The sequence below is a fragment of the Narcine bancroftii genome, chromosome 1 (assembly GCF_036971445.1).
Source record: "Narcine bancroftii isolate sNarBan1 chromosome 1, sNarBan1.hap1, whole genome shotgun sequence".
Classification (NCBI taxonomy): domain Eukaryota; kingdom Metazoa; phylum Chordata; class Chondrichthyes; order Torpediniformes; family Narcinidae; genus Narcine; species Narcine bancroftii.
In genome coordinates, this window is record NC_091469.1 from 477620400 (window position 1) to 477648168 (window position 27769).

General features: G+C 42.1%; 1 protein-coding gene across 6 annotated transcripts in view; it reads right to left on the reverse strand.

The window, feature by feature from the left end:
• Nucleotides 1-27769, reverse strand: part of galnt11 (UDP-N-acetyl-alpha-D-galactosamine:polypeptide N-acetylgalactosaminyltransferase 11 (GalNAc-T11)) — a 388126-nt gene that overhangs the window by 143246 nt on the left and 217111 nt on the right. The window contains exon 1 of one of the 6 annotated variants that reach the window (XM_069914846.1): nt 8503-8587. The exons of the other annotated variants lie outside the window; for them this stretch is intronic. The gene's annotated coding sequence lies outside the window, so the exon portion shown is untranslated. Of the gene's footprint in view, nt 1-8502; nt 8588-27769 lie in introns of those variants that run through there. 6 annotated transcript variants of the gene reach the window in all.

The following is a 27769-nucleotide window of genomic DNA, read 5'->3' on the forward strand; positions in this document are numbered from 1 at the left end:
TCAATATTAGAGTCTCAGATGATAAGTGCGACCAGTTCCTTTGGACATTCAGTGTTCTCTCTGGCTGCAGGAAGCTGTTGTACCTCAGCCAGGTGCTGAAGGCTCTGATCTTTCCCAATGGGAGTTGTTGAAAGTCAGTGTATCTGGGGTGGTAGGAGTCCTCAATGATTTTGTGCACCCTCTTCAGTCAACGATCCTGGTAGATCACGTGGATGGCAGTGGGGGAGGATGGTAGTGGATGGAGAAGGCCCTGGTGATCCTCTCTACACTCTAGTGCTCATCTGGATTGACCTACTATAACCATTTATGGAGTGGAAACAGGCCATGTTGGCCTTTTGAGTCCGCACCGGTTCACTAGAACAACTCCACTAGCTCAAACCTCCCGCTCTCTGCCAATAACCCTCCAACCCCCTCACCTCCATGGACACATCCAACCTTGTCTTAAATGACAGAAGGAACCCTGCCGCAACTATCTCATTCAGAAGATCGTTCCACTGAGTGAAAAAGCCACCTCTAATATTTCTCCTAAAGTGTTGCCCCCTTACCCTTAACTCATGGCCTCTTGTTCCAACCTCCCCTGCCCTTAGGGGAAAGAGTCTGTTTATGTCCAGTCTATCTATTCCTTTCATAATTTTAAATTATCCCATTATTTCCAGCAAACTGTGATGGAGCTGACCAGGATGCACTCAATAGAACTCCTGTGGAAGGTTGACATGGTGGAAGGTTGACATGATGGTGGCCGGTGGCCTTGCCCATTTCACTCTTCTCAGTAAGTGCAGTTGCTGTTGCACCTCCGGACAAGTGAGAAGACATTGTGTGTCCATGATAGGTCACAAGTTAAGTGGACTCCATGGAATTTGGTGCTCTCTACTCCTCAGTTACTGATGTGTAGTGGAGGGAGGTTGTTCCTGTTCCCCTTGAAGGCCATGATCATCTCCTTCGTCTTATCCATGTTGAGATTCAGGTTGTTATTCTTGCACCTCATCATGAGATTTTCGTTCTTTTCTCTGTTGTGCGACTCATCGTTGTTGCTGATGAGATCAACAACTGTTGTGTCATCTGCAAATCTGACGACTCTGTTGAAGCTGGATCTGATGATACAGTCGTGGGTCAGTTGCACGAACAGGAGCAGGCTGAGCACTTAGCCCTGAGTGCCCCTGTGCTCAGCAAGACAGTGCTCGATGTTCTGCTATTAACCAGGAGTGTAGAAGGTTGAGGGGGGATTTGATAGAGATATTTAAAATTATGAGGGGGATAGATAGAGTAGATGTGAATAGGCTCTTCCCCTTGAGAATAGGTAAGATTGGAACAAGGGGTCATAAGTTAAGAGTTAGGGGGCAAAAGTTTAGAAGTAACATGAGAGGAAACTTCTTCACTCAGAGAGTGGTGGCTAAGTGGAATGACCTTCCGGAAGAGGTGGTTGCAGAAGGTTGTGCATGGATGTGAGGGGATTGGAGGGTTAGGGACAGGGACCAGGTAGGTGGGACTAGAGGAGATCACTTAAATCAGTGCGGACTAGAGGGGCCGAGATGGCCTGTTTCTGTACTGTAATTGTTATATGGTTAAGTCTAGAAACCAATTACAGAGGAGTGTTGAATCCCAGAATTTAGAACTGAGATGAGGAAAAAAATGTCTTCATGCAGAGGACAGTGAACCTGTGGAATTTGCTCTCACATAGGGCTGTAAAGGCAAAGTCACTGACTATGTTTAGAAAGTGGGTAAATTCTAGGTGCAAAAAGCTTCAATTTTATTGTCATGTACATTGAGATACAGGGAAAAAGTTTGTTTTACGTGTCATCCAGGATAGAGAAGTACTGTAAAGAATACAGTGCAGAATATAGAGAGAGATCAGTTAGAGTAGAACAAGGGGATGTTCTTCAGCAGCCTTACAGCAGCGGGGAAACAATCCTCGAATCTAGAGACGCCTGATTTTACATTTGTGTATCTTCTCCCTGACAGGAGGAGGGAGAAGAGAATGTGACTGAGATTGGGTGTGGGGGGGGGGGCACAATTCCTTTAATATGTTGGCTGCTTTTTTAAGGTTGTGGGAGATGTAGATGGCATCGATTGAGGGGAGGCTAATTTGTGTGATGACCTGAGATGAGTTCACAACCCTCTGTACTTTTTTGCAGTTTTTGGTGGAGCAATTCCTGTACAACACATTGATTCATCCTCACAGCATACTTTTGATGTTGCGTAAAAGTTACTGAGAGAGGCAAGAGACGTTCTGAATGTCCTCATTAGAGGCACTGGTGCTCTTTCTTGTCTGTTACATTGAACCAAGAGAGGATGATGGAGATATTGATACCCAAGAATTTAAACGTGTCTAGTAGCTCCACCTCAGTACAATCAGGAAAGTGTGCTCCATCCCTCATCCGGAAGTCTATAATCAACACTTTTGTCTTGGTAATAAGGTCGGGTCAGATACAGCAATGAGCTCTCTGAACCCTTCTCCATTAACAATGGCGTGAAGCAAGGCTGTGTTCTCGCACCAACCCTCTTTTCAATCTTCTTCAGCATGATGCTGAACCAAGCCATGAAAGACCCCAACAATGAAGACGCTGTTTACATCCGGTACCGCACGGATGGCAGTCTCTTCAATCTGAGGCGCCTGCAAGCTCACACCAAGACACAAGAGAAACTTGTCCGTGAACTACTCTTTGCAGATGATGCCGCTTTAGTTGCCCATTCAGAGCCAGCTCTTCAGCGCTTGACGTCCTGCTTTGCGGAAACTGCCAAAATGTTTGGCCTGGAAGTCAGCCTGAAGAAAACTGAGGTCCTCCATCAGCCAGCTCCCCACCATGACTACCAGCCCCCCCACATCTCCATCGGGCACACAAAACTCAAAACGGTCAACCAGTTTACCTATCTCGGCTGCACCATTTCATCAGATGCAAGGATCGACAATGAGATAGACAACAGACTCGCCAAGGCAAATAGCGCCTTTGGAAGACTACACAAAAGAGTCTGGAAAAACAACCAACTGAAAAACCTCACAAAGATAAGCGTATACAGAGCCGTTGTCATACCCACACTCCTGTTCGGCTCCGAATCATGGGTCCTCTACCGGCACCACCTACGGCTCCTAGAACGCTTCCACCAGCGTTGTCTCCGCTCCATCCTCAACATCCATTGGAGCGCTCACACCCCTAACGTCGAGGTACTCGAGATGGCAGAGGTCGACAGCATCGAGTCCACGCTGCTGAAGATCCAGCTGCGCTGGATGGGTCACGTCTCCAGAATGGAGGACCATCGCCTTCCCAAGATCGTATTATATGGCGAGCTCTCCACTGGCCACCGTGACAGAGGTGCACCAAAGAAAAGGTACAAGGACTGCCTAAAGAAATCTCTTGGTGCCTGCCACATTGACCACCGCCAGTGGGCTGATAACGCCTCAAACCGTGCATCTTGGCGCCTCACAGTTTGGCGGGCAGCAGCCTCCTTTGAAGAAGACCGCAGAGCCCACCTCACTGACAAAAGGCAAAGGAGGAAAAACCCAACACCCAACCCCAACCAACCAATTTTCCCTTGCAACCGCTGCAATCGTGTCTGCCTGTCCCGCATCGGACTGGTCAGCCACAAACGAGCCTGCAGCTGACGTGGACTTTTTACCCCCTCCATAAATCTTCGTCCGCGAAGCCAAGCCAAAGACAAAGAAAGAATTGAGGGAAAGGTTGTTGCCCTGGCACCATGCCACTAGACTCTATATGTCCCTTCTATATTCTGTCTTATCTTTGAGATATAGAGAGTGGGAATACAGCACTGGAAATCAGAAGTGTGAGGTGGTGCATTTTGAAAGGTTAGAACATACATAATTAATCATATGGCCCCAGGGAGTATTGAGGAACAGAAGGATGTTTATCTAAGATTTCTAAAGGTGATACTGTAGGTTGGATTAGTAGTGAAGGCTTATGACATGCCTTCCTTAACTGCGGCATAAAACATCCTATCCTGTCTAATCCTGCAGCTAAAATTCCTCAGCAAAATTCCATTCCATTTAGGACTTTTCATCCGTCCTAAAGGGAGGAAACAGCTACATGCATTACTCTAGTTGTAACATGACCAGCCCTTTATACAGATTTAACAGGATCTCCTTGGTTTTGAATTTATCACTCTATTTGTCCCAGGATACCACGTGTATTTTAGCTGCTCTGGCACGTCCTGCACTTACATAAATACTCATTTGCTCTTCCTACATTCCCTTTAAAAGTGTGCCATTTAGTCCACATTATCGCTCCTAATTTTTCTGCCAAAGTGTATCACTTCACATTTGTGTTACACGTGAAATGTGCCACTTGTTTACTCCGTATGCAAAGCCAACCTTGATCATTGCACAATCCTTCTCATTACTTATTACACTTCTAGCCTTACAATCAACTGTGGATTTTGAAATTTTATATGCAAGTCTTCTAATACTGACCTTTGAAGGTACCACTGACAGCCATTCAATAAGCATAACTCTATGGTTTCAGTCCTCAAATTAGTTTTTTTTTAATCCACACTGCAAATGGCCCTTTGTCCTTGCATTCCCTTTATTGGCCTTTTTTGTCACCTCATCTAAAAATTCAATCAGTTTAATTAAGCGTAATTTGCTTTAAACATGCCCTTACTGGGTTTACTTTATTAAAGCAAATCTTTCCAAACACCTGTTAATTTTTTCCCTCATTTCTACAAGACAAATGGGAAACTATTCTTTTTGTGTCACTTCTTCTCCAAAATCAAAATACTCCAAATTCAGTCACAAAATGCAGTATGCAGATATTCTGAGACTGAGCCCCAAGTCATGATCATTCACTAAACCATTTTAGACAAAGGACTTTACAATTAACATTCATTAAACGGAGGTCCTCTACCAACCTACATCTGCTGACAATAAAAATCAAAAACGAGACAGTGGAAAAAGTGGACTACTTTAAGCATCTTGGGAGCAAATAAAGGCAGTAATAAAATTCATAATCACTTTAATCTACCAAAACCATTGCTATTTGAGGAAAAAAGTGTTTTAAGATCAAAACCTCAAAGCAGCACAAAACTTCATTGACCAGGTGGCAATTCCTGCCCTCCTGTATTCTTCTGAGACAGAGACTACCTAGAGCACTGGAAAGATACCACTAATTGTGACTCCACAAAGTTCTCAAAATTCACTAGCAGAACCATAAAAGCCAATATCATGTTTTCTCCAGCCCAACCCCTATCACTGAACTCCTAATCACATTTAGTTTGCCCAATGAGCAGGCTAAGTCACTTGCATCCCCGACAATGGATTCCCAAAATAGACCTGCTGTTCCGAGATTCATCACGACAAGAGGTTAGCAGAGGGTCGGGGGAAAAAAATTCTTCAAAAGTGCAAAATATTCCCACCGATTCAATGGAGTCTCTGACCTATGATCAGTCAAAATGGAGAAGATATATTAAAGAATACCTCTGAGTAGCCCTAGAAAATGAGATAGACACAACCCAGTACATCACAGGTAAAACTCTCCCCACTACATGGAACGCCGCCATCAAAGAACAGCAGCAATCGTCAAGGTTCCACACCTCCCAGGACATGCACAGTTCTTGCTGCTGCCATCAGGAAAGGGTACAAGTGCCAAAGAACTTGGACCATAAAATTCATGAACAGCTGCTACCCCTCAACTATCAGATTCCTCAACAACAAACTCAATCAGAGACTCATTTAACGATTCTTACTTTGCACATTATTTATTACGGATTTTTTTTTCTGTATGTGCAGTTTGTTTATATTTCTTTCTATGTATACACATTTTTTTCTCGAATACAATTTACAGATGCTGATGAATAGAAATTCTGCCCCGCCTGCAGCAAAAAGAATCTCAGGGTTGTATGTGATGTCATTTATGTACTCTGACAATAAGTTTGAACTCTAACATAACATAACATAACAATTACAGCACGGAAACAGGCCATTAGGCCCTTCTAGTCCGCACCGAACCAAACACCCCTCTCTAGTCCCACCTCCCTGCACAATGCCCATAACCCTCCATCTTCTTCTCATCCATAGACCTGTCCAACCTTTTCTTAAATAATACAGTTGACTCCGCCGCCACTATTTCTCCCGGAAGATCATTCCACACGGCTACCACTCTCTGAGTCAAGAAGTTCCCCCTCATGTTACCTCTAAATCTCTGCCCCTTAATTCTTAACTCATGTCCTCTTGTTTTAATCTTTCCTCCTCTTAACGGAAATAGTCTATCCACATCCACTCTGTCTATCCCTTTCATAATCTAAAATACTTCTATCAAATCCCCTCTCAACCTTCTACGCTCCAAAGAATAAAGACCTAATCTGTCCAATCTCTCCCTAGACTCTAGATGCTTAAACCCAGGTAACATTCTGGTCAACCTTCTCTGCACTCTCTCCACTCTGTTTATATCCTTCCTATAATTAGGCGACCAGAACTGCACACAGAACTCCAAATTAGGCCGCACCAACTCTGATCTTAGAAAAGTTCAAGAGCACATGTTGGAAGTACATTGAAGATCAGAGTAAATGGCAGAACCTGTGTACCACTTCCTAAAGTATCCAGCAGTCTCCTATCAAGCATCGCCTACCCCCAACTGTGACAAAGTCTGCATGCCCCACATTGGCTATGGCCTGTAACACACAGAATTGGAATCTAAGCAAATTCAGGTTTATTGTCACAATGTACCTGGTACAGTGAGAAAAGTTTATTCTGCAAGGAGTCTAACATGCAGAAAGCCATACAAAACAGCACAATCACTGAGTTACAGTGAAAATATCGATTACTACGTAGCGAGGAATAATGATAGCCCAGTTGTGAGTTTGCGGGGTACTGGGAGACAAACTGCCTTTCTGTTTGTTGGTGCATGACTTCATACTCTTGAACATTATCCATGGTGGGGAGAGGACAGAGGAGAGAATGTAACTGAGGTTGGATGGGTCCTTCAGTATGTTCTTGCCTTTCCTAAGGGAGGTTGATGGTGTAGAGGGATGTACAGAGCTGCACTGATTCCATCGGATCTCTTGTTCCTTAGACTAAATGAGATACCATCATGTTTCGTCACACCTCTTTTTGAACAATCTTCACTTGAATTCTTCTATTTTTAGCTTGTTAGATTAACCCTTCAACAGAGTATGTCAGGTATTGTACATTTCTGAATCAACAGATGCCTGAAGATACTCAGGTTTATTACTGTTATTACTGGTATATGGATGAGAAGAAGATGGAGGGTTATGGGCATTGAGCAGGGAGGTGGGACTAGAGAGGGGTGTTTGGTTCGGTGCGGACTAGAAGGGCCTAATGGCCTGTTTCCGTGCTGTAATTGTTATGTTATATGTTATGTTATCACAACTGTTAAAAAAAAATCACATCTGGAGCAGTTTTCTAATTATTATTATATCCTATTTTTGCAGTATTTATAATGGTGTCAATACTATTTGATAAATCTTGCAAAAAAAAAAGATAAATTTATGCTTTTGCTTCAACAAAAAACTTCACAAACCATATAACCACTTACAGCACAGAACAGGCCAGTTCGGCCCTACTAGTCCATGCCGTAGCAAATCCCCACACTCCTAGTCCCACTGACCAGCTCCCGGTCCATACCCCTCTAGTCCCCTCCTATCCATGTAACGATCCAGTCTTTCCTTAAATGTAACCAATGATCCCGCCTCGACCACGTCTGCCGGAAGCTCATTCCACATCCCCACCACCCTCTGCGTAAAGAAATTTCCCCTCATGTTCCCCTTATAATTTTCCCCCTTCAATCTTAAACCATGCCCTCTAGTTTGAATCTCCCCCTTTCTTAATTGAAAAATCCTATCCACATTGACTCTGTCTGTCCCTTTTAAAATCTTAAACACCTCTATCAAGTCCCCTCTCAATCTTCTACGCTCCAGAGAAAAAAGCCCCAGTCTGCACAACCTTTCCCTGTAACTCAGACCCTGAAATCCTGTCAACATTCTCGTGAACCTTCTCTGCACTCTCTCTATTTGAGACTCTCAGTCCCTTCAAAGACTGCAAACCTTACTTGGTTTAAATGGGATGGTTAGCACAGTCGGCCTGCACTGCCTTAGTGGCTAAAGCAGTTGGAATAGAGCTCATGTGGCAATTCTGTTAAGAGGAGGTATTTGGCTAGGCCAGGAACTTCTGGTGTTTACACCGCTACATCCAGTGATTCTCAAGTAATTTCAGAGTTTTCAGTATCTTGCATACTTTGCTATTTACACAAAGAACTCCTTGTTATTTAACCAAAATGCACCTTTTGTTGATTTGAATATCTATTGCCTTGCTTCTAATTCATCATTTTTTCATACTATTTTGTCGTTGAGCTGAAACATTCATTTCATTTAATTATCTTCCTCAATTGCCTATCTTTATTTCAAGCTGCTTACTCTCTTATGTTTCTATTATCTTTCAGTTAATTATCCTAGAACTAACATTTTAAATTTGAATATGCATCCTTACCATGTTCCAAACAAAGTAAATAAATATTATTTATTCCCAATGAAGGACTTTACCTGAAAAGTTGACTATCCATGGATGCTCCCTGACCTTCTGAGTCCTCCAGAATTTTGTGTTTTGTTCTAGTTTTCCAGCATCTGCAAACTCACTTGTTTCCCACATTTTCAGCCCATCTAATGGAGAACTCAACAGTTTTTGATTAATCTATTATAAGTTACAAGTCAAACTCTGGCCCGCGGGCCAAATATTTGGCCGCCGCGCCAGTATAACGGATGCACACTGAAGGTGAAAATGAAGATGCCGGAGGTGTGGAGGGATCTCAGAGTCCCGAATCCCGGGGATCGGAGCGCCGCACTCAGCCTGCCCGGCTCCCGGACACACAGACGCGGCTGGAGTTGGGGACCATCCTCGCTGGGTCTGTGCTTCAGCGGCGACGCCGGACCAAACGTCTCGTTGGCGATGCCTTCCCCCTCGCTCCGTGCACGGCGGACCCTGCCTCCCGCTCCTTTTGTTGGAGACGAGCCCAGCGCCGTGAGATCGCAGTTTAATCCCTCTCCAACCATGGGAGGGGGGTGGGAGCAATGCGCTCTTCTCAGCCAATTCCTCCACCGCCCCGGACGCCGGCGTTTCAATGGGGGGTTCGGGTGCCTTCATCAGGCGACCGACCTGTTGGTCCAAGACAAGAGGAGAGCGTACAAACTCCACACAGACAGCACCTGAACTCGGGTGAACGTGGAGCTGCGACCCCACATTCCACATCAGGACTGTGTGTAAGATTGGGAGCAGTGAGACGGAAGCTTATTTTGTTCCTGTGATTTAAGCCTTTCTTGGGGTGGGGGGGGGGGTCCTTCTCTGACCACTTGCCTAACAATTAACTTAATCAGATGTGGAGTGACCACAATACAACAGTTCTCAACCTTTTTCTTTCCACTCGCGTCCCTGTGCCATTGGTGTCTGTGATTAGTAAGGGATTGCTTAAGGTGGTCTGTGGGTGGGAAGAAAAAGTTTGAAGACCACTGCTTTAATCATCCCTCATTGACTTGTCATGTGCACGGTTTCAGAACGCTAAAGGAAATGGGCTAATGACAATTTTTCTCAAGCAAAATATTTCAGTAACAATTGGGTCTAGAGCAGTGATTCTCACCCTTTCCTTCCCACTCACATCCCACCTTAACCAATCCCTTACTAATTACAGAGTTCCGATGGCATAGGGCACACATGTCAAACTCTGATATAATTATATTTGGCCTGCAAGATCATTTCAAAAATGTATTAGAGGTGGCCCGCTGGCCGCCGCGCCAGTATTGCGCATGCACAGTAATATAACAGAATGCATTGGCGTCAGCCTGCTAATCGCCCCCACCTCCTCTGTTTACGTTGCAGGGTCTCACCGTGGACTCTGGTTTTGGGGCCTGGCCGGTGTCAGGGGAAGCCAAGGCCGCTTCCCAACGCTCGGAACCGGAGGCCTCGGGCCTGACCTCACCAGGACCGTTGCCCACTCCCCCTCCCTGCCGCAGGCCGATCCACGACTCACGGTGACGGGGCCGCTGATCCGCCGAGATGCCGCCCTGCAGCGAGAGCCGATGCCCCCGCACTGTCGTTGTCCAACCCGACCTCCCGCACACAGGCCTGAGTAAGGATTATGAACTTTAATCTCAGGATAAAACGATCTTCCAATAGTTTCATGTCACAGTGATCAATATATTCCTGGTTAAAAATGGTCCTGCACCTGGATACAAGCTCATTAGGCATAAAACTTGAAAAGTGTGTAAATCAAAGGATATCTGTACCAATGGAAAAAGGGCATGGCAAATAACCCTGCTAGAGTTCATGCCCACAATCAGTCACCCATTGGATTGTTTCAGGAATCATGTTATTCTCCCACATTCTCAATATCCCTCAGATTTTACTATTCGACAGCACACTAGCAACATTTGACAAACCCTCTATAGAGAAATATTATTTATTGAATATTTTATTTCTCATTTGTTAATCCTTCTGGAAAGAGTTTATCCAAAACTATTATTAAACATTTACTTCAATAAGAAAAAGTTTAACATTACATATGTTGAAAGAAGAGAAAACATGCAGATGTTGTTGAAAATTTTCTATAAATATTTAGTTCGGCCCTCGACTTAGTCCAAGTTTTTAATTTTGGCCCTCCGTGAATTTGAGTTCGACACCCCTGAGTTACAATTTCTGTTGTGGATTCAATGAGTTTTATAGCAACAAGTTGCACAATGACAATTACTAGTTTCAAGTGCACAGTCCCGACCACACATATTCTCATTGGGAACACAGAAGAATACAGCACAGGAATAGGTACTTCAGCCATTGCCCACAAATCCTGCATTAAACAGATGCCAAATTAAATTAACCACTACACCTAGCAACCAGTTACAAGCATTGCATCAATTGTGTAAAGGTAACTGACTCACACATCACACCTCCCCAATCTAGATTTTTTACATTTTCACCTTGAGGATAGATTCTGTGCACTCTATGCCTCACACAGTCTGTACAAATTTCTATCATGTCTCCCCTCACTCTCAGTCCCTTCAAAGACAACAGGAGTTATCCTGAAGTTAGGAGCCATTCCTTTTGCCTCATATCCCCTAATCTAGGCAGCATTCAAGAAGTTTATTTAATACCCTTCCCTTTCCAAAACCTCCACAGCTTTCCTCTAATAGGGTGACTAGAACAGTTACTCAAAGACCCAACCAATGAAGGCAAGCTTGCCATATGTCTTCTTTACTTGTATGGCCACTGTCAGGGAGCTATGGACTTGGACATCAGTGCTGATAAGGATCCTGACATTATTTACTTATATTTGACTCTCCAAAGTGCACACCTCTCATTTGCACGTATTAAAAGTCATCAGCCACTTCTTCAACCATATCTATAACAGTGTACAGTTGTATCAATTTCTGATCAATTGTGTATCTTTTGATCACCTAGCTCTCAAGAAGATATCATTAGATTGGAAAGAGTGCAAAAAAGATTTGCAAGAGCAATACCAGAACTGATGAGCTTGAATTATAGGAAGCTGCTAAGGCTGGGACTTTTCTCCCTGGAGCGATGGAGGTTTGAAGGGAGACCTTATAGATATAGCAAATAATAAACCTGAGTTTTTTTAAGCTATCAAGAGATGCAGAAATATGACACCTTTCAAAATGCATTTGTGGGCTAAAGAGTTATTGTCAGGAGGACTGAGATTTTGCAAGAATGTAGTTTGCAAGATTGTACTCGCAACAGGAATGGATGTAGATCAGAATACCGACTTTCCCTCTAACGTCTTCTTGCAGCTCTCCATGTTGATCTCCACCAAATTATGATATCTCACTCACCACTCTCCAATCTCTACTAGATCTTTTTCTCTTAAACACGAGATTCTGCTGCCCTGAGATGAAACAAAATACAAATATCTAGGATAAAATCCTGAAATACATCAGGGTAGGTATATAAAAACTCCACCCACAGAAAGACATCAGAAAATAGGAGATGACCAGATAATAGAGTCCAAAAATCAGGAATGAAGGTTTGGTAATCACTGTAAGATCAATGTCACTGTAACATCAGGTGGTTGGGGGAATTTCAACATCCGAGGCAACAACTTATATCGAACTGAGAACGAAGGGAAAGAAGACAAAATAGATGAGTTTCTAGCTAAAATTGAACTACCGAAATTGCAAGAAGAGGAAAATAAATTAATAAAATCATTTGAAATAGAGGAAATACAGGATATATTAAAAAAACTATCGAACAATAAAACACCAGGAGAGGATGGACTCCCAATAGAATTCTATAAAACATTTAAAGACTTATTCATTCCTCGTCTCCTGGAAGTAATGAACCAGATTAAAGAAACACAAAACATCCCAGATTCATGCAAAACAGCAATAATTACAGTAATACAAAAGACGGGGAAATATCCACTAACACCAGCATCGTATAGACCAATATCTCTACTTAACACAGATTATAAGATAATAGCTAAACTATTAGTAAACAGATTAGCCGACTGTGTACCAAAAATAGTAAAACTAGATCAAACTGGATTTATTAAGAAAAGACGAACAACGGACAATATCTGTAAGTTCATTAACTTAATCCGAGCAGTACAAGGAAACAAGACGCCAAAAGTGGCAGTTGCCTTAGACGCAGAGAAAGCCTTTGACAGAGTAGAATGGAATTATTTATTCAAAGTACTATAGAGGTTCAAACTACCAGAGAAATATATTAATTGGATTAAAGCATTATATAAGGGACCATTGGCGAAGGTGACAGTAAATAGATATTTATATCAAGCCAATTTAAATTAAGCAGATCAACTAGGCAGGCTGTCCACTATCTCCCTCACTGTTCGCGTTAGCTATAGAACCACTGGCAGAACTGATAAGAACAGAAAATAAAATAAGAGGGATAAAAATAAAAGAGAAGGAATATAAAATCAGTCTATTTGCAGATGACGTCATAGTATACTTAACAGAACCAGAAATATCAATAAAAGAATTACATAAGAAATTGAAGGAATATGGAGAAGTATCGGGGTACAAGATTAACGCCAATAAATAATGCGGATTTCACAAAGTTTAAGAAAGAATCACCGTTTAAATGGCAAACACAAGCAATCCGATACCTAGGTATCCGATACCTAGGTATTCAACTACATAATAATCTAGGCCATCTATATAAACTAAATTATCAGCCATCAATGAAGAAATTGCAAGACAACTTAGAACATTGGAAAGATTTACCACTAACACTGATAGGAAGGGTAAATTGCATTAAAATGAATATCTTCCCAAGGATACAATACCTATTTCAATCGTTACCAATTCACCTAACAGAGAAATTCTTCAAGGAGTTAAAGAAAATAATAAGGAAATTCTTATGGAAAGGGGGGAAACCGAGGATAGCACTAGATAAATTAACAGAATGGTACAAACATGGGGGCTTACAGCTACCAAACTTTAAGAATTATTATAGAGCAGCACAATTAAGATACCTATCAGATTTTTATCAAACAAGGAAAAAACCAGATTGGACCAGATTAGAGCTAGATAAAATAGGGGAGAAGGTACATGAACATATACTATATAAGTGGGATGAAAAGCTGGTGCAACATAGGAATTCACCAGTACTGCACCATCTGCTCAACATTTGGAAGAAGATTCACGTAGAAAGGAATAAAACAAATTATCAACTACCAAAATTAATATTGACACAAAATCAACTAATCCCTTTCGCAATAAATAACCTTTCCTTTAGAGAATGGGAGAGAAAAGGGATCAAAAGAATAGAAAATTGTTTTTCGGGAAATAAATTATTATCTTTTGAACAAATGAAGGACAAATATGGTATAACTCACGGTACAATGTTTGCATACCACCAACTGAAAACCTACTTGAAGGACAAATTGGGAAGCAGGCTGAGGTTACCAGAAGCAATTTTGAATATGTGATTACAGACACAATGATAATTAAAAGATTTATAACAAACATGTACATCAAACTGCAAGAGAATGAGAACGAGGAAACAAGCTGTAAACCCAAACAAAAATGGGAACAAGATTTAAACATAAAGATAAAGAATGAAACATGGGAAAAGCTATGCTCCGGAACTATGAGAGATACAATAAACACGAGGTTACGCATGATACAATATAATTGGTTACACAGGCTATACACCATGCCCCAAAAGTTAAATAAATAGGACCCAACAGTATCAGACAGATGTTTTTGTTGTAAGAAGGAAACAGGAACAACAGTACATGCAATTTGGGGATGTGAGAAAGTGGAAAAATTTTCGGAAGATCTAAATCAGCTATTAAATAAAAATCACAAAAAGCAACATACCAAAAAATCCAGAGATCTTTCTTCTAAGTAATATAAGAAGTGAAGAACTTGGACTCGATTTGGATGGAGCACAAAAAAGATTTATTATGATAGCCTTAGCTGTAGCAAAAAAATGTATTATGTCAACCTGGAAATTAGAAGATAGCCTGAGAATACAGCAATGGTACATAGAAATGAATAAATGTATTCCATTGGAATAAATAACATACAATTTAAGAAATAACATCACAGTATTCAAACAAATTTGGGAACCATACATGGAACACAACAGAGAAGTCCTACCGCAGACCTCCACCACCTAAAATGACAGAAGGAGAAGAAGACGAAATGATCTGACCCAGTGTGTAAAAGTAGATGACACAATTTTCTTGTTTATTTTCATTGTGTGATGACATTGTTTAATGGGCTTAATGTATCATATAGGTTGAACGTTGAGTGGGTGGGGAGGGGGGGTGAAGGAGGGAGGAAAAAGGGGAGAAAATGACACTATGTATTTTGGTTAGTATGGTTCATAGTGTGAAAAATAAAAAATGTTTTTTAAAAAATCTGAGGCAACATAGAAGAATCTTAATGCAACCCTAGCTACGTATCAATAGGTCTTTCCAGTTGGAGCAGAGCTAACAATAAATGCACCCATGTATAGAACCATAGAACATCACAGCACCAAAGCAAGTCCTTTGGTCCATCTGGTTCATCCGAACTATTATTCCGCTAGCTCTCTAATCAGTATAGGGTTTAGGCCCTTCAAAAACTTAGAAAACTATAAAATATGACATCAGAGATGTCTTAATAATGTGTAAATGATTGATTTTTAAACAGTACTATTTTTAATAATATTTATATTGGATAAAGACTGGGCTGGTTGGCAAAATGGTGCATGGCTCACTAATCAGGAGTGTATGTCTGAGGCAGGGCTATCGTTACATATTTTTAATTTACACATACAGCATGGTAACAGACCCTTTTAGCTCATGAGCCTTGACCACCCAAATTACACTAAATTGACCTACAACCTCTGGTATGTTTTGAAAGGTACGAAGAAACCAGTGCGCCCGGAAGAGATAATGTACAAACATCACGGGATTCAAAACCCAGTTCCAATCGATGGTGCTACGCTAACTGCAACACTTATCAAGCCGTTTTTTTTCCAAAATTGAACAAGGTTGAAAACAAGAATTGCCACCCTTTTTTTTTACCTTTTGGAATCAAGGTGGGAGCAAAATATTTAAATAATTCAGACAAAACAGGTTCAATTCCAACTACACGGAGTATTTTTTCCTTCTGTTTGCTTGCAGAACCCTAGGTAAAAAAAAATTACATGTAGGGTGTGAGCCATTCATATGTTCTCAAACTCATTGAGATCTGAGATCAGAAGGATAGCTGGTGAAGGAAATGGAAAAAGAAATTGCCCACCGTGGCTTTTACAAGTTGAATTTTGTTGCAGCATGCAACTTCCAATCTGTATTTCTCACCATTACTGTGTATAGTTCACAGAGCAGCAAGAATGAACAGCTTGCTCCCCACCATAGTGGGTCAGATGGAACCATCCCATTGCCCAGATCCTGCAAGCAAGCCTTATGTTGAGCACACTGAAATTATGTGAATTGCTCATTAAATCACATAGCAAAGGAAGTTGCTGTTGTGTCTAAGGGATCCAATTAGAATAAGTTAATAAAATTATGATAAAATATATCTTAAAAGGGTAAGATTGTGAGTTTTAGTTATTAGGTCACATTTCACAAACAAATATCTCATTTGCCATGCAAGCATAGACTTCATATCTGCAGTTGGCTTTGCAGAGACAATGGGAAGTGCTTGTGAGAGTTTCACAAGGAGGTGTTAATGGACCAGCATGTTTGAACAGTGTTCAGGTTCAAGAACTGAGAAGTCTTTTGCTGCTCGATTGATGCCAGAATTTTAAATTTCTGGTTGAAGTTTGTTGTCCTAAGAGGGGACATGTGGTTTTGCAAACAGAAAGAAAACATTCATTGTTTGGGAGAAAGAGCAACGGAGAGTATTCTGCAGCAGTTTATGGCGAAGGCTGGAAATTGGCAGACCTGCTGAATGACCCCATTTCGAGACAGGTTTTGAATTCAGTTCAGCTCTTTGTGGTAACCTGGAAGAAGAGGTTATCTTTTGGAGAAACCCATGAGAGGCCAAGTTTCATCGGTAAGACACTTCAGTTGCTGATTGAAGGAGATCAGTTTGTGTGTCCGATGAACAACAAATATCTCTCTGAAACCAACAAAGACCTTCCTGAGCAGTAACGACTCAAGTTAAAGCACCAGAATTGGTGAATATAATAAACGTTTAATTCTGTACACAGTTTGAAAGATTGCCTGATACCAGTGAACTTGAAGAAGTGAAAAGTGAATGACTGGACAGTGAAAAAGAACTTGCCTGAACACAAACATTACATAGACGTGCACTTAGAAATAGAAGGGGGTTAAGTTAGATCAAGTTAAGTATTAATCAATTAATAAGTATTGATTTTATTATTACGTATAAAGAAAATAAAACCAGTTTTGTTGAAGTAGCCGTTGTCTTGGTGAATTTCTGTTGTTGCTGGTGTTTGAGTCCTTTGAGCTCGTTACACTACTTCTGCCTTGTAACTCTGGTTTTGTTCAAAATGAATATCCAATGCCCTCTGAAAGTTTCAATTTTTTTTTATATATATATAAAGGTGGTGCACTGGAGATCATAATCTTAAAAAATACTACAGTTTCTATCTCTTTCACCAATTACCTTACATACATATGGTAGTTACAAGCAATATCAAACAGTAGAACATTATGTCCGAGTTAAACTAAAGCTCTGCTGCTTTCACATGATCCATACCCCTCTATTCCTTGCATGAATTGTCCATCTAGAAGTCTGTTGAATGCTATTTCCACCACTACTCCTAGCACTCTGTTTGAGGCTCACACAACTCTGCGTGTAAACAATTTGCCCCACATATCTCCTTTCAATTTCCTTAAAATTGTCCTCAATTTGACGTTTTTACTCTGGGAAAGAGATTTTGACTGTTCATTCTATCAATGCCTCTCATCCAATACACAAATGTGGTGGAGAAGCTCAGCAGGTCATGCAGTGTGCACAAGAATAAAAGGTAACCAACATTTTTGGCCAGATCCCTTCATCAGGAATCAAGAAGAATTTCGTCAGGGTTGACATCTCTCAAAGGGTCTACATAGTGGAGCAGGTGAAGGGAATTAAACAAGAATATTTGCAGATGCTGGGGTTGAATGCAATACACAAATGTATTGGAGAAACTCAGGTCACACAGCATCCATAGTAAAAACACACTAAAATGTTGGACGAACCCAACTGGTTTTTCAGAGTCCATAGGAGACAAAGATATATTGCTGATGTTTCAGGCCCGAGCCCTTCTTCAAGGAATAAGCAAAGAATAAGCAAATTACAGGAAATCTCAGAACAGAGACAGTGCTGGCTGAGGAGTCCAGATATTCTTTCTTCTTTTTTGGCTTGGCTTTGCGGACGAAGATTTATGGAGGGGTATGTCCACGTCTGCTGCAGGCTCGTTGGTGACTGACAAGTCCGATGCGGGACAGGCAGGCACGGTTACAGCGGTTGCAAGGGAAAATTGGTTGGTTGGGGTTGGGTGTTGGGTTTTTCCTCCTTTGACTTTTGTCAGTGAGGTCGGCTCCGCGGTCTTCTTCAAAGGAGGTTGCTGCCCGCCGAACTGTGAGGCGCCAAGATGCACAGTTGAAGGCGATATCAGCCCACTGGCGATGGTCATATAATAAAGTGAGAATTGACTACATCTGTGTGAAAGGAGACAAGAAAAAGGGAGAGAGACCGAGGTGGGGGAAGGCAGGTTTAAATTAAAGCCAAGGAAGTCGATATCAATGTCATCAGGTTGGAGGGAGCCCAGTCGGAAAATGAGGTGTTGTCCTCCAGTTGGCAGAGCATGAGATCATGGAATAGAATGGTGCTAACTATGTTGGCTCTAAGAGAGGTCTTCTGATGTAGGGATTTCCAAGAACTTGAAGGTACTATTTTTCTCTACCTCCATCCAATCAATGCAGACAGGCGCATGTTCCCTTGCCCCCCTCCCTGTCACATTTGTGGCCCGAAATGTGAAGTTAATAAAACATTAAACACAAGTTTTATCAGGTAAACTTCTCAGTGTCTTTATTTCTCCAGTTTCCTTTGTTCTCCTGCTTGTGCTCTTATCTCTCTCTCATACCACATGACTTCCGGTACATCTCATACATATTCATTATCATGACATCCCTCCTTTAATCAGAAATAAACTTTACCTTCACTTACCAATATCCCTCGGAAACCTACAAACATCGTAACTAATGGTAATACTATAACTCAACTACATAAAATTTACTTCCTACAGCACTCATACATGCACTTTATGATAGAAGATTAAAATACTGTCCCAAAGTTCTTATTAAAACTATGGCACAAAGTCTTCGTATCATTTGGGCACTTTCCGGTTTCGTTTCGGCCTGACTGCGATATTGTCATCGCTTCTCGGTTGTTCACGCTCAGCGTCGGCAATACTGCTCGCCACAGCTTCGGGTGTTTCTGGCGCTCTAGTCACTTCATCAGGAGTGCTGATAACTGCCTCTGGAACATCATCAGGTCTCTCAGTTTCAGCATCTCGTATTGGCCTTTCAACCTCTTCGCTCGATGTATCTCTGGACTGGTACCTTTTTACACCTGATACATTTCTCTTATACAGGACTCCAGTCGGAGACTTGACTATCACCATACTGCCACTTATGGATACGACAGTATAGGGTTGATGGTAATAAGGTGTGTCTAGCTTACCACCAGTTTCATGCCTCACTAGAACATTATCTCCTGGCATGATGTCTGAGTACTTGGCTCCACATTTTGAAACTGTGTACAGCTTTGCTGCACCTTTCTTTTCAGCATCGTGGTCCCTCATCTCCTGGTCGTCTCGGATTTCCTTTATTTCTGGCATTTTTGTGCGGATTTTTCTCCCAAAAAATGCTTCTGCAGGACTTTTTCCAGTGGTTGCATGAGGCGTTGCTCGATAGACAGCCACATAAGATAGCAATGCTTCTCACCAATTTTGTCCTTCTGCGTGTGCAATCCTCAATCGTTTTTCAATGGACTGATTTCTACTTCCCCGTTGGCTTGCGGCCATTTCGGAGTTACTTTATGATGGTGGATACCTGTGGTCCTCATGTATTCCGCAAATGTCTCTGAAATGAATTGTGGACCATTGTCAGAGTATAATGTAACAGGTAATCCATATCTTGCGAATATCTCTGCTAATGCTTGTATTGTTTTTTCAGTGGTTGTGGACTTCAACACCACGTACTCATAGTATCTGCTGTAGTAATCTATCACTACCATAATTGATTCACCCGTCGGTAAAGGTCCAAGAAAATCAACAGCTACGTCGATCCATGGTCCTGTCGGGAGTTGCGTACTCCGGATCGGTTCTGGCGGATTACTCCTACTTGTGATTTGACATCCATGACAAGTTTTAACAAATTTTTCTGCATCTTTATCACCACCTGGCCACCATACCTTGGTCCTGAGGTTTTGCTTGGTACCAACAATGCCTAGGTGTCCTTCATGCGCTAAGGATACGATCTTCGGTCTCAATCTTTGCGGTATCACCAATCTGCAACCTCTCAATACACACTGTCCGATGCAACAAAGTTCGTCTCTAATGGGAATGTAAGCCTTGTGAGTACACTTGTCCCATTGTCCACTCTGTATGCATTCTCTTACTTCCATGAGTTCTGGATCACGTTCGGATTCTCTCTCGACTTCCTTCGTAGTCACAGCTTTCGGTGTCGACTGAATAGCTACGAAGCGTACAAAGCTCTCTGTTTCTGTTCTCAATTCTGACTCGGATTGTGGACCACCATCCTTCACCAATCTAGACAGCGGATCAGCAATGTTTGCTTTCCCTGCAATGTGGATTACTTTATATTTGTAGGGTTGTAGTCTGAGTACCCATCTCTCTATTCTGGCACATGGTTTGGATCTAGGTGCATAGATCACCTCTAATGGCTTATGATCTGTAATGAGTTCAAATTCAATGCTGTGTAAATATGCATGGAACCTCTCACAGGCCCATACAAGTCCGAGTGCTTCTTTCTCTGTCTGAGAGTATCTTCTTTCCACATCTGATAACGATCTGCTGGCATAGGCAATGATTCTTGGTCCTCCATCATGCATCTGGACCAACATGGCTCCTAAACCAACCGGGCTGGCATCCGCTATGACTTTGGTTGATGCCGCCGGATCGTAATATCCAAGAGTTTTTGCATCTGTCAGGCTTTGCTTCAGCGCTGTGAATACTTTCTTCTGCTCAGATCCAAAATGAAATGGTACACCTTTCCTGGTTAGTTGCCTTAGTGGTTCTGCCACTGTAGCGAAATTAGGAATGAACTTTGCACAAAAATTGACCAATCCCAGGAAACTCCTCACCTCTGTTGCGTTCTGAGGTGCACGTGCCTCTGCAATAGCTTTCACCTTGGCCTCTGCAGGGTTTAGTCCTTCCCGTGTAAGTCTGTGTCCCATGAACTCCATTTCTGACACACCGAACTGGCACTTGTTTCCATTCACGGTAAGGCCTGCCTCCTGTAGTCTAGATAGTACATGCCTCAACCGTTTGTCATGCTCTTCCTTCGTTGGTGCATGGACTATGATGTCGTCAGAAATGTTGGCAACTCCAGGAATGCCTTGAATCACTCGATGGATTTCATACTGGTAGATCTCCGAAGCTGCATTAATTCCAAATGATAGTCTCTTGTAACAATACAATCCACAGCAAGTCACAAATGTTGTTACATCTCGGGAACCCGGATCCATCTCTAATTGATGATAGCCCCATTTCAGATCAATTTTTGAGTTACCTTGCTGGTAGTTAGTTCTTGAAGTATTTCCTCCACTGTTGGTATAGGGTGTCATTCTCTAATTATAGCTTCATTGGCCATTCTCATGTCAACACATAGTCTTATGTCACCCTTTGGTTTGGGCACAATCACTACGGGACTGACCCATTGTGTCGAATGTTCCACCGGTTCAATAATGTCTTGTTCGATCAATTCTTTAATTTTGGCTTCGACTTTCCCACGAAGTCCAAACGGAGTTCGGCGCATTGGTTGTGCCTTGGGTTTGACCGTTTCATCTACCGCTAGCTTCAATTGTCGACCTTTCAGCTTTCCTACTTCTTGGAAGAGTGCGGGGAATTCTTGCTTCATATCCTCGTATGACTGAATTGAATTGACACAAGCTCCAATATGAAGTATTGCCAGGTCTTGCACTGTGCTTCTACTCAGCAATGGTTCTCCCCTCTCTTCTATGACCATAAACTCTGCTTCGGTATACTTATCTCCAGCTTCAACAGTTGCAGTAAAACATCCAATGGTCTGCAATGGCTTGGTTGCTGTGTATGGATACAGTTTCTTGGAACACTTCTTTGAGGTACAGATGATCCTTTTCCTTTTCAACTTCTCCCATAAATGTCGATCAATCACATTACTGTCACTGCCTGAGTCTACAATGACCTGCACTGTCACTCCACCAATGATCACTGGGACCTTCTCATGATGTCCTTCATTCAACGTAAATTGGTAACAACTCTGTTCCTCCTGGGTATCATCATCATCACCGTCTATCTGGCGAATGGTATCTTTCTTTCCAGGATACTTTCCTTTCCCCCAGGCTTTGCCTTTGGAAGTTGTACTCTTCCTCTTCTGGTCTGCATTGGACTTGCTTTTGCACTTCTTTGCAAAGTGGTCCTTACCTCCACACTTTCTGCAAACTTTGCCTTTGGCCAGGCAATATGGGTCTTTTCCAAAGTGACCTTGGTTTCCACATCTATAACACTCCACGTCCTGTGTCGACGTATATCTTGGCTGGTTATGACGATATGAGAGCCTCTTAATGTGCTGGCTTGAGTTGTCTTTCAGGGTCATGGTATGAAATTGTCCTTCAACAGCCTCTAATGCAGCAGCAATGGCTAAAGCATTGGTGAGTTCCAACTCACTCCCTCTTTCCAGTAGATGTCTTCTGAGTTTATCTGATCTGAAGTGCTCTACAACTTGATCCAATAATTGGTTGTCCAAATCAGCTGGCATGTAATTGCATCCAACAGCTAGCTGGCGTAGTCTCGTCACGTACTGAGCAATTGTCTGGCCATCTTCTTGTCTCGTTCTCCGAAACAAATGGCGTTGAAATGTAGCATTCGGTGTCACTACATAGTGTGCATTTAATGCATCTACCGCTTTCCGGTATTCATCCTTTCTTCCAGTATTCAAAAGTGTCTTAAATGTTTCCCGAACTGCGGGACCAGCAGTGAAAAGAAGTAACGCCCTTCTCTGCGCTTTTTGTTCAACCGTACCGGTATGTAGAAATAGGCCACGAATGTCGGCGTAGGATTCAAATTCTTCCAGCCATGCCTTCCACTTCACACTTACAGTGCTTGCATCACCCGTTGGGTCAAAATGAGCAATTCCACTATGTGTTAGAAAGTCACCGTCTGCCCCAGCCATGAGGAAATATTCCAGCCCTAAAAGTACTGAGTCAAAGAGAAAATTCTTATCATCTTGAAGTTGTCTGTAATCCTCTGTAATCTTGTTTAGTCTTTAATTTTCTTCAAGCTTCTTTCATCTTCTTCAAGCTTTTTTCATCCTTTTCGCCAATGTCACATTTGTGGCCCGAAATGTGAAGTTAATAAAACTTTAAACACAAGTTTTATCAGGTAAACTTCTCAGTGTCTTTATTTCTCCAGTTTCCTTTGTTCTCCTGCTTGTGCTCTTATCTCTCTTTCATACAACGTGACTTTCGGTACATCTCATACATATTCATTATCATGACACTCCCCACTTCTGAAAAATCAACAAGAACCTCTTTGGACTTGATGATGTTGAGAGCAAAGATTAGGTGGCGCCAGAACAACAATCAGATTCTCGATTTCCATTCTGTAATCATCATTTCCAGTTATTTAGCCAACAACTGGGGTGTTGTTAACAAATTTATATATTTTGAAACTGAACATTGTTGCACATTTATGAGTGTACAGGAAGTAGACCATGGCACCAAGCATACAGCCTTACAGTATGGTTAGTGGAGGAAATGATGTTGCCAATCCACACTGATTGGGGTTTACCAATGAGGAAATCAAGAATCCAGTCACAGATCCCTTAGTTTGATCATATATTTTGCTGGGATGATGGTGTTGAACACCAAGTTTAGCCAATGAATAGGTGTTCTTGTGGTCCAGGTGATCTAGTAGAGAGTAGAGGGCCAGTTATAAAAGTAATTATGTAGCTGCAACATTACTTTTGTACTTGATGCCCTGTCCTATGAAGTCAGGCATACTATATGCCTTTTTTCTACTTGCAAGCCCATTTTCAGGAGCTCTGGATCAGCACACCCAGATCCCTCTGAACATCAATACTTTTAAGAATTGCCCCTTGTATTTGACCTCCCAAATCGCAACACCTTACATTTGTGGATATTAAACAGTATTCCTGTCCATATCAATAACTGATCCTGTGCATTCTTTGATAGTCCTTTGCTCTGTCCACAACTCCACCACTCTTGGTATCATCAGAAAACTTAGTAATTAAACCGCTGTAGCGGCAGCTACTGGGGCAGTGAAATGAGGAGACTACACACTACAAGTCTATTGCACTTCCAACGCCCACGCAGCACCTTATAAGTCCTGCCCACGCAAAGGTGGTGACTTCACAGCGCAGCTGTGTGCACGCGCGCAGCCACTTGATCGCGGAAGAAGACGCACCCAGCAGCTTGACAGCCGTGGCTGTAACAATGTGGAGCCTGTTCACCTGCGTAACAGTGTGCACCGCCACCTCCTCCTTTTTCATCCAAGTGTTACGAGCCCAGAGGACACCAAAACCCAGCAGCAATAGATATTCACCAAGACAAAATGGTTACTTAAACAAAAGTTGCTTTTAATTATCTTTACACGTGAAAACAGGATCAAACTTTAACTTAACTCTATTGACTTATTTAACCTAACTTAATCCCCTTCTAATTCTAAGTGCACATGTAAGTTCAGAAAAGTTCTTTGGTACACAGTCCAATCTCACTTCTCATTCCTCCAAGTTCACTAGTTGCAGGCAATTCTTATACTGTACACAGAATTTAATATTTGTAAAATTCACCAGGCTTTAGTGCTTGAAAGGTAAATGGTTACCGCTCAGGAAGGTTCTTGTCAGTTTTCAGAGAGATTTGTTGTTCCAGGACATCCACAACTGATATACTTCCATCAGCCACTCCAGTGTCTTGCTGACTAAACTTGCCCCTTCAGGGTTCTCCAGATGATAACCTCTTTCTTTCAGGTCACCACAGAGTTCTTTTATGTTTCTCTTATTCCAAGTGAAACATTAGACAGGCAGTCCTCTCCTCTTGCATGAGCCACAAGGGCTTTGACCAGGCTGTCTTCCAAAAGGTTTTAGACCCAGCTACTTCTGCTGGCTGTAACACTGTACAAGTGATCTCTGTCTCTCTCTCTCCCTCTGTGAGAGAAAACCTGCTTGCAAAACCACATGACCCTCCTAGAACAACAAGCACTCTTCCAGACAATCAGCAGCTCCAGCAAGATCTTTCATCTGTTATAAACAACAATCCATTAGTGAAGTCTCTTGAGCATTCTTCAAAGCTCTGAGGCCCCGATATGTCTCACATAGGGCAGAGCTTCAGTATTTCAAATAAGATATGTTTTAAAGTGTTTGTATGTAATCTATTCTAACAAACCTTTCCCAATTTATCTCCCAAAAACATTTCTATATACTCTGTCACACAAATCATTTACATATATCACAAACAACAGCAGTCCCAACACCAATCTCTGTGGAACATCACTGGCTACATATATCCATCCAGAATAACATCCTTTCACCACTATCCTCTATCTTCTATCAGTTACAAATTCCAAATCCAAACTATTAATACACCTGCTTATTCAAAAATTTTGGTACCTCCATTATATCACAGTACTGTTAACAATACCAACTTATCCTTAACTTATGCACCTTGAATTATATTCTTCCAGGAAAACTAGCCAAGGATTTGGCAAGTCAGGAACAAGTATTTATCAACACAAATTAACACACAGGTTCATGTTTATTATATTGACCAGTCCCATATCTTATCATTATCAGTTAATATCAATAATTAAAAATAATGCCTCATGATTGGAATTAATTTAGGTAATATGGATACCATCTGTGCTCTGCCTGGAAACAAATTGCCTGACAACTGTTTGAGTTTAGCAATGGGTTTTTTAAATAAAATCAAAACCTTGCTTATTTGTGTTCGAATGTGAAAGAGCTGAGGATGTGACAAATCCGGATGTGAAGAAATTGGACCTACCCAATATTGCAGGATGGTTTGGGGATTTTATTCCTTGAGCATAGGTGACTTTGTAGAATGAAACAACATCGTGTGGGTACAGATAAGATGAATGGTTATAGTATTTTTCCCAGGGTAGAGGGCATTGGGGGAGGGAAAAAATTTAAAAGGGACCAGAGAAGCAACTTCTTCTCACGGAGGTTGATGGTATATGGAACAAGCTGCCAGAGGAAGTTATAAAAGGCAGGCAGAATTACAACATGCATGATACATTTGGACAGGTATATAGATAGGAATGGTTTAAAGAGATATGGGTCACAGAGAAGGAAATGGGACTAACTGAAGTATGCAACTTTGCAACGTGGACGAATAGTGCTGAAGAGCCTGTTTCTATGCTCTATACCACACATGTCAAACTCTGGCCCACGGGCCAAATTTGGCCCACGATATAATTATATTTGGCCCGCAAGATCATTTCAAAAATGTATTCGAGGTGGCCCGCCCTGCAGCGAGAGCCGATGCTGTTTTTTGGTAATGTCACCCCCACCATCCTCACCCTTCATTGCACATCCTTCCCCACCCCCTAACTATCCCCTCCCCCCTAAAACCACCCCCCTTAAAAGATGGCCAGAATATTCTCAAAAAGGAATCCAGAATGGTAAAGTTCCACAAACCTTCTGCTGGGAATTCTAACAACACCCGGGCATCAGATCCACGGGACGCGGAGGGAGCAAGAGTGTTGCAGGTTGACCGTGCAAACTTTGAGAACGGGGAAAACAAAATTGTAACACAAGAAGTCTGTCGATGTCATCAGCCAGCAAGCCAGTTGGAAGGCTCCCCGCACAACCAGTCACTTCTCCCACCTGTCGAGCGGTGCGGCGGATTGGCGAGCGCCTGTGATTTCCTGTCGGCACGACGGACATGGCAGGCTGCGCACGGCCCCCGCTGTTCCGCAAAGGCTGATCGGCAGCGCGCTGGGCCTGAGTGGGTGGGTAAGCAGGGGTGGGCAGGGGGTGTAGGTGAGGAGTAATGGGCAGGGGAAGTTATGGTGGTGCGAGGGGCAGTTAGAGGGAGGGATGAGTAGAAGGAGGGGTGGATAAGGAAGAGGTAAAAGGGGAGGGGCAGAGCGAGTAGGGGAGGGGTGATTAGAGGGTGAGAGACGGGTAGAGGGAGGAACAGGTTGAGGGGAGAGGCAGTAGAGGGGCGTGTATAGGATGGGGTGGGTAGAGGCAGAGTGAGTGGAGTGAGGGGTGAGTAGAGGTTGGGTAAAGGACTGGTCAGGTAGAGGGATGTGGGTCAAGGGTGAGGAGTGAGCAGGAAATGCTGAGTCCTGATGCAGGCCAAAATGGACACAGCCTGTGAATGCTGACTACATCTCCACAGGGACCAAATAGGTTTCCCTCAGGTCAAGCAAAGGGTGAACTTGAGCTACCTACTCCTGACCTGTAACATTATCCTCCTAAAGTTATATCCTAAAGTTTAACATTTCATATGTTGAAAGAAGAGAAAACATGCAGATGTTGTTGAAAATTTTCAATAAATATTTAGTTCGGCCCTCGACTTAGTCCAAGTTTTTTAATTTTGGCCCTCCGTGAATTTGAGTTTGACACCCCTGCTCTATACTACATTAATGAAGGGTAGTTAGTATTTGAGAGATTTGCCAGGAAAACCTCAGAAAATTGAATAAATACATGGACAACCAATCTTCGTCAAACTCAGGATATGGAATGTTAGGCTGAAGTTAATGCAAAAAATAGTAGCAGTAACATATATATGAGCACAAAAGTGTAAAAGCAAAAAAAATTAGGCCAATTTTATCATTTTTATTGACCATGCACTGAGATTACCCAATTAATCAAAATAGTAGAGAACAGGGCTATCAAAAGCTGTCAGCTACCTTGAGAGTATTTCATTACACATTCCAGCAGTTTATTCTAATACCTGTATTGCATATCCTGATCTATTCAAAATGTTGAGTTACTGCTCAATGGTTTAAAGATTTAGATCAGACAGGTTTAAATCAGTACAATATGGATCAAAACAGTTTAATTAAATTGTAGGCGTTGAAGATCCAACAACATAATATAGATGATAATGTCGGATTGAAAACCAGACT